Raw genomic sequence first — 8656 nt, 5'->3', positions numbered from 1 at the left:
ACCACTGTGACAGTAAGGTGACCACTGTGACAGTAAGGTGACCACTGTGACAGTAAGGTGACCACTGTGACAGTAAGGTGCCCACTGTGACAGTAAGGTGACCACTGTGACAGTAAGGTGCCCACTGTGACAGTAAGGTGACCACTGTGACAGTAACATGACCACTGTGACAATAACGTGACCACTGTGACAGTAAGGTGACCACTGTGACAGTAAGGTGACCACTGTGACAGTAAGGTGACCACTGTGACAGTAAGGTGCCCACTGTGACAGTAAGGTGACCACTGTGACAGTAAGGTGACCACTGTGACAGTAAGGTGACCACTGCTTAGGAGTCGGCAGATGAAAAGTTTCCAGGAATTATTTGATCAAAGGTCACAATGTATTTAGTTCAAAGGAAGTTGCCAGATTCCTCTAAGACCTCATGTTGAAGTTGCCAGATTCCTCTAAGACCTCATGTTGAAGTTGCCAGATTCCTCTAAGCCCTCATGTTGAAGTTGCCAGATTCCTCTAAGACCTCATGTTGAAGTTGCCAGATTCCTCTAAGACCTCATGTTGAAGTTGCCAGATTCCTCTAAGACCTCATGTTGAAGTTGCCAGATTCCTCTAAGACCTCATGTTGAAGTTGCCAGATTCCTCTAAGACCTCATGTTGAAGTTGCCAGATTCCTCTAAGACCTCATGTTGAAGTTGCCAGATTCCTCTAAGACCTCATGTTGAAGTTGCCAGATTCCTCTAAGCCCTCATGTTGAAGTTGCCAGATTCCTCTAAGCCCTCATGTTGAAGTTGCCAGATTCCTCTAAGCCCTCATGTTGAAGTTGCCAGATTCCTCTAAGACCTCATGTTGAAGTTGCATTTTACATGACATATTTATTTCACTAAAGCATTTCAGCAACAATACATTTTTAGAGGACATTCTTTGAAGATGAATTAAAGTGAGTGAAATCGCATGAGGATCCTACAATGACTTTGTGAAAAAACTTTCTTCATGGTTTTGGAGTGGAATGTTCTCAATGACTTTTCAAAACTCTGTCCATATCGATCACACATCTTACATACAGAACAACACACAGTCCATCATACAGTCACTGGGGGGGTCTGAGGGAGCCTGGTCCCACATCTATTTGTTCTGTCGTGTCAAATCCTATGGGCATTGTTTGGCTGGCAATGACCATAGGCGTTGGCAAGAAGAAGGCACGGACAGATCTGGGACCAGGCTAGGTCTGGGGGGGGGCTCCATTCTGCCCTGAGAACGTTCTGGATCGCTTTCAGACCAAAGCACATTCATTCACGCCGGTTAAACCTGAATCGTATGGGAACAGCAGAGGCTCTAGCATGTTACGTTACCATGTCAACAAAGTCTGTCAAATATGTTACCATGACAATTGTCATGGTAATTGTCAGGAAGGAGAAAAAAAATTATCACTCAGTATTTGGAATGGCCCCGCCTTTCAAAAAAATATATGTAACGGTCAAGAGAACAGCACAGTCAGTGTTTTACATTATAACACATGTGTACGATAGTTCACACAAACAGGTGAGAGTGCATTATGGGTATTTTTAATTGTGTGTATGACAAGTGCAGAAAAAACATGCTCATATGATGTAAATGGGACAGGAGTCATCAGGAAATATTAATGACATGCCAGAAACATTATTGACATGTCAGAAACATTAATGACATGTCAGAAACATTAATGACATGTCAGAAACATTAATGACATGCCAGAAACATTAATGACATGTCAGAAACATTAATGACATGTCAGAAACATTATTGACATGCCAGAAACATTAATGACATGCCAGAAACATTAATGACATGCCAGAAACATTAATGACATGCCAGAAACATTAATGACATGTCAGAAACATTAATGACATGACATGCAGAAACATTAATGACATGAGAAACATTAATGACCATTAATGACATGAAACATTAATGACATGACATTAATGACATGTCAGAAACATTAATGACATGCCAGAAACATTAATGACATGCCAGAAACATTAATGACATGCCAGAAACATTAATGACATGTCAGAAACATTAATGACATGTCAGAAACATTATTGACATGTCAGAAACATTATTGACATGCCAGAAGAATTTCACTACACCCGCAATAACATCTGCCCAATATGTGCATGTGACCAATACAATTTGATTTTGTTTTGATTTGAGAAACATTTATGACATGCCAGAAGCGGAGACAAGAAGAGGGAGGGTGAATGCTTCTCAGAAAAGCCCTCATATAAGACAACTGCCACTGAACAGCACACAAAGTCCACAGAGAAAATGCTTTTAGGCAGAGCACAGTACGCCTCAGACAGCTGATGTGATTTGGAAACATAACATATATTATGACTTGTTCAAAACAGATAGATAAGAGACCAGCTGTATGAGCACACTGCAGGTGTCATCAGCAGGGGGACGTGATGGAACATGGAATGAAGGGCAGACATGCAGAGAGTCTATACAAGAACAACAGATTTCAGAACACACTCAGTCTGAAGCTGAGGTCTGGTGACACAGGTCATAGAGATAGATAGTTGTATATATTTTATACAGGTGTCCTGAAGAGCACAAACATTGTTTTAAATATGACTGTCTCTTTAAGTTGGTGATATTACAGAGTGTGACAGTACTAGTGAGGAGGTTTTAGACAAACCAGAGCTTTGTCTTCCCTATACTCCCTCCCCTGTGTTGTTTGACCCTAAGCGCACACCATACAATTATCTGTACTTCGAAGATAGGCAGAATATGTAACATCCCACGCAGTTTAAGAGCTCTGAAAAAGCCCTTTATGACTTTTATGGGGATATACAGCGAGACGCTCCTTCTCTCTAGCGTACCCTCATCTTCTCTCAGTCTATTCTCTTGTCTCTGTTAGCTGCTTCCTCCCCTCACATTGGAATCATCCAGCAGCAGTGTGGGGGGACAGACCCTCCACTACCACTGTGAGTGCTGTGTATAGGGGTGTTCGGTGAGATGGGTGCTATAGTTCACTGTGGCGTACAAGAGGTTCCAGCTTGTGAGACAGAGCAGTCAGAACTTTGTCAAACTTCTCATAGCGCTCTGATTGGCTGCCCTCCGACCCCGACTTCCCCATAGCAACCTCATCTGGAACTCTGTCCGGAAGATCTCCAGAACCTCCTCCCTCTCCTGGAAGCCTGGGGGAGGAGGAGGAGGGAGACAGAGAGGAGAAGACAGAAAGGAGTAAACAGGAGGAGGAGAGGAGGAGACAACAGAACATAAGGGAGACAACAGAACATAAGGGAGAGAAGAGAGGAGGAGGAGAGAACAGAACATAAGGGAGAGAAGAGAGGGAGGAGAGGAGGAGACAACAGAACATAAGGGAGAGAAGAGAGGGAGGAGGAGAGGGAGAGACAACAGAACATAAGGAGAGAAGAGAGAGGAGGAGAGGAAGAGACAACAGAACATAAGGGAGAGAAGAGAGGAGGAGAGGAGGAGACAACAGAACATAAGGAGAGAGAAGAGAGGAGGAGAGGAGGACAACAGAACATAAGGGAGAGAGACAACAGAACATAAGGGAGAGAAGAGGAGGAGGAGGAGAACATAGGAAGAGACAACAGAACATAAAGGAGAGAAGAGAGGAGGAGGGAGAGGAGGGAGACAACAGAACATAAGGGAGAGAAGAGAGGGAGGAGGAGAGGAAGAGACAACAGAACATAAGGGGAGAGAAGAGGAGACAACAGAGGGAGAGAAGAAGGAGAGGAGAGGAGGAGACAACAGAACATAAGGGAGAGAGAAGAGGAGAGGAAGAGACAACAGAGGAGAGAAGAGAGAGAGGAGGAGAGGAGGAGACAACAGAACATAAGGGAGAGAAGAGAGGAGGAGACAACAGAACATAAGGAGAGAAAGAAGGAGAGGAGGAGAGGGAGAGAAGACAACAGAACATAAGGAGAGAAGAGAGGAGGAGGAGAGGAGGAGACAACAGAACATAAAGGGAGAAGAAGAGGAGGAGGAGGGAACAACAGAACATAAGGGAGAGAAAGAGAGGAGAACAACAGAACATAAGGGAGAGAAGAGAGGGAGGAGAGGAGGAGACAACAGAATATAAGGAGAGAAGAGAGGAGGAGGAAGGAGGAGACAACAGAACATAAGGGAAACAACAGAACATAAGGGAGAGAAGAGAGGAGGAGGAGAGGAAGACAACAGAACAAACAGAACATAAGGGAGAGAAGAAGGAGGAGGGGAGAGGAAGAGACAACAGAACACAGGGAGAGAAGAGAGGAGGAGGAGAGAGGAGGAGACAACAGAACATAAGGGAGAGAAGAGAGGAGGAGAGGAGGAGACAACAGAACATAAGGGAGAGAAGAGAGGAGGAGGAGAGGAGGGAGACAGAACATAAGGAGAGAAGAGAGGAGGAGAGAACAGAACATAAGGGAGAGAAGAGAGGAGGAGAGGAGAGAACAACAGAACATAAGGGAGAGAAAGAGAGGAGGAGAGGAGGAGACAGAACATAAGGGAGAGAAAGAGAGGAGGAGGAAGGGAGACAACAGAACATAAGGGAGAGAAGAGGAGGAGGAGGACAACAGAACATAAGGGAGAGAAGAGGGAGAGGGAGGAGGGTGAGAAGAGAGGAGGAGGAGAGGAGGAGACAACAGAACATAAGGGAGGAGAGAGGGAGGAGAGGAGGAGACAACAGAACATAAGGGAGAGAAGAGAGGAGGAGAGGAGGGACAACAAGACATAAGGGAGAGAGACAACAGAACATAAGGAGAGAAGAGAGGAGGAGAGAGGGAGGAGACAACAGAACATAAGGGAGAGAAGAGAGGGAGGAGGAGAGGAGGAGACAACAGAACATAAGGGAGAGAGAAGGAGAGGAGGAGAACATAAGGGAGAAGAGAGGAGGAGGAGAGGAAGAGACAACAGAACATAAGGGAGAGAAGAGAGGAGGAGGAGAGGAGGGAGACAACAGAACATAAGGGAGAGAAGAGAGGAGGAGAGAGACAACAGAACATAAGGGAAGAGAGGAGGAGAGGAGGAGACAACAGAACATATAGGAAGAGAAGGAGGAGGAGGGAGAGGAGGAGACAACAGAACATAAGGGAGAGAAGAGAGGAGGAGGAGAGGAGGAGACAACAGAACATAAGGGAGAGAAGAGAGGAGGAGGAGAGGAGGAGACAACAGAACATAAGGGAGAGAAGAGAGGAGGAGGAGAGGAGGAGACAACAGAACATAAGGGAGAGAAGAGAGGAGGAGAGGAGGAGACAACAGAACATAAGGGAGAGAAGAGAGGAGGAGAGGAGGAGACAACAGAACATAAGGGAGAGAAGAGAGGAGGAGGAGAGGAGGAGACAACAGAACATAAGGGAGAGAAGAGAGGAGGAGGAGAGGAGGAGACAACAGAACATAAGGGAGAGAAGAGAGGAGGAGGAGAGGAGGAGACAACAGAACATAAGGGAGAGAAGAGAGGAGGAGGAGAGGAGGAGACAACAGAACATAAGGGAGAGAAGAGAGGAGGAGAGGAGGAGACAACAGAACATAAGGGAGGGGAAGAGAGGAGGAGGAGAGGAGGAGACAACAGAACATAAGGGAGAGGAAGAGAGAGGAGGAGGAGAGGAGGAGACAACAGAACATAACGGAGAGAAGAGAGGGAGGAGGAGAGGAGACAACAGAACATAAGGGAGAGGAAGAGAGGAGGAGGAGAGGAGGAGACAACAGAACATAAGGGAGAGAAGAGAGGAGGAGGAGAGGAAGAAAGGAGGAGGAGAGGAGGAGACAAAAGAACATAAGGGAGAGAAAGAGAGGAGGAGAGGAAGAGACAACAGAACATAAGGAGAGAGGAAGAGAGGAGGAGGAGAGGAGGAGACAACAGAACATAAGGGAGAGAAGAGAGGAGGAGGAGAGAACAGAACATAAGGGAGAGGAAGAGAGGAGGAGGAGAGGAGGAGACAACAGAACATAAGGGAGAGGAAGAGAGGAGGAGGAGAGGAAGAGACAACAGAACATAAGGGAGAGAAGAGAGGAGGAGGAGAGGAGGAGACAACAGAACATAAGGGAGAGAAGAGAGGAGGAGGAGAGGAAGAAAGGAGGAGGAGAGGAGGAGACAAAAGAACATAAGGGAGAGAAAGAGAGGAGGAGAGGAAGAGACAACAGAACATAAGGGAGAGGAAGAGAGGAGGAGGAGAGGAGGAGACAACAGAACATAATGGAGAGGAAGAGAGGAGGAGGAGAGGAGGAGACAACAGAACATAAGGGAGAGAAGAGAGGAGGAGGAGAGGAAGAAAGGAGGAGGAGAGGAGGAGACAAAAGAACATAAGGGAGAGAAAGAGAGGAGGAGAGGAAGAGACAACAGAACATAAGGGAGAGGAAGAGAAAAAAAGAGAAGAGAGGGATTGATCAATATTACAGACGTTGTGGAAAACAAAGTCTAGTTAAGATAGTTATAGTTATAAGATAGTTATACACTCATCGCCAGGGACTGGAATCAATCAGAACCAATAGTGGTAAATGTCAACATACCGTAACCATCACCAGCACACTACCACAGATAGCACAAAACAACCAACAACTCAATCATTATTTCAGATCAATGTCAATGACCCATTATATACATCATACTGACCACACACACACACCGTCATATATTAGGATGTGTCAGCATTAAGGAGCAACATGTACTGTAACACTACAGTTGTTACTCAGTCAGATAAATCCATGCACAACATCCACTAATCAGACAAGCCCTTGGTGGTTAATCCATAACAATACGGCTGACTCTGCACACAATACTATAATACGACTCTGTACTCTATGGAATGGTTTCCTGGACCTGCATTAAAGCTCGACTAAAAAAACACTTCCAATGAAGACTGAACGAGTCTGTGATTATCGAATGATGAATGAGATTCTGACAGTGATTTAAGTCGGGGAAACCGGGCCTTGTGTGTGTGCAAGTCCAAAAAATACACAGCGCGTACATACACACACACTCCCCCAGGCCTTACCCTGTAGTTTGGTCTCAGCGTTGGTGCGATACAGCCCCCCATGGTGAGCGATGGTCCGGGCCGCCTCCAGGTGTGACATCACCACGTCAACCCCCGCCTCCACTTTCTCCCTGGATTCCATCCCCGCCCCTTGTCCCTCCCCCACGACCACACTCCTCTCCAGCAGAGACAGCAGAGGAACCACATGAGGGAAGGAGGTGTTGGACAGCACAGTGCTCTCTGGAACACAAAGAGAGAGAGACACACTGACACAGTGAGAGAAACACACATACCAGTGTCCTGTGCATGTCAAACACACAACGCACACAGTAACACACACGGAAACACACACAGTAACACACACAGTAACACACACAGAAACACACACAGAAACACACACAGAGACACACACAGAGACACACACAGAGACACACACAGAGACACACACAGAGACACACACAGAGACACACACAGAGACACACACAGTAACACACGCAGGGACACACACAGTGACACACACAGTGACACACACAGTGACACACACAGTGACACACACAGAAACACACACAGAAACACACACAGAAACACACACAGAAACACACACAGAGACACACACAGAGACACACACAGAGACACACACAGTAACACACACTAACACACACAGAAACACACACACTAACACACACACTAACACACACAGTAACACACACAGTAACACACACAGTAACACACACAGTAACACACACAGAAACACACACAGTAACACACACAGTAACACACACAGTAACACACACAGAAACACACAGAAACACACACAGTAACACACAGAAACACACACAGTAACACACAGAAACACACACAGTAACACACACAGTAACACACACAGTAACACACACAGTAACACACACAGTAACACACACAGAAACACACAGAGACACACAGAGACACACAGAGACACACAGAGACACACAGAGACACACAGAGACACACACAGCCTCCAGCTCCATACCTTTGCCATCGTTCATGTTCTTCATGAACGGCTTGAGCTTCTTCTCATAGAGGATGGCTCCCTCTGTGTGTCTCTGACGTAACGTCATCCATGTGTGCTCCAGACGAGAGATCTGAGAGAGAGAGAGAGAGAGAGAGAGAGAGAGAGAGAGAGAGAGAGAGAGAGAGAGAGAGAGAGAGAGAGAGAGAGAGAGAGAGAGAGAGAGAGAGACACAGAGAGAGACACAGAGAGACACAGAGAGAGACACAGAGAGAGACACAGAGAGATGAAAGAGGAGAGAGGAGAGAGAGAGAGAGACAGACACAGATAGATGAAAGAGAAGAGAGGAGAGGAGAGAGAGACACAGAGAGACGAAAGAGAAGAGAGGAGAGGAGAGAGACACAGAGAGATGAAAGAGAAGAGAGGAAAGAGAGAAAGACAGAGATGAAAGAGAAGAGAGGAGAGAGAGAGACAGAGAGACAAAAGAAAAGAGAGGGGAGAGAGAGACACAGAGAGACCAGAGAAACGAAAGGAGAGGAGAGAGAGAGACACACAGAAAGACGAAAGAGAAGAGAGGAGAGACGAAAGAGAAGAGAGGAGGAGAGAGAGAGACAGAGAGACCAAAGAGAAGAGAGGAGAGACGAAAGAGAAGAGAGGAGAGAGAGAGACAGAGAGACCAAAGAGAAGAGAGGAGAGAGAGAGACAC

The 8656-nt window shown here is 46.3% G+C and overlaps 1 long non-coding RNA gene and 1 pseudogene across 1 annotated transcript; both read right to left on the bottom strand.

Moving 5' to 3' along the window:
* Window positions 1–397: 397 nt before the first annotated feature.
* LOC124000399 lies at window positions 398–1871 on the bottom strand. Its single transcript, XR_006832599.1, has 2 exons — window positions 838–1871; window positions 398–741 (listed from the first exon to the last, which is right to left on the bottom strand). It is a non-coding gene; the product is annotated as an uncharacterized LOC124000399 (long non-coding RNA).
* Window positions 1872–3004: 1133 nt separating this feature from the next.
* The window catches only part of LOC123999853, a 21868-nt pseudogene continuing 16216 nt past the window's right edge, over window positions 3005–8656 (bottom strand).

This window comes from Oncorhynchus gorbuscha, linkage group LG16 (genome assembly GCF_021184085.1).
Source record: "Oncorhynchus gorbuscha isolate QuinsamMale2020 ecotype Even-year linkage group LG16, OgorEven_v1.0, whole genome shotgun sequence".
Classification (NCBI taxonomy): Eukaryota; Metazoa; Chordata; class Actinopteri; order Salmoniformes; family Salmonidae; genus Oncorhynchus; species Oncorhynchus gorbuscha.
The sequence above is the reverse complement of the archived record's forward strand: the minus strand, read 5'-3'. Positions and strand labels throughout refer to the sequence as shown.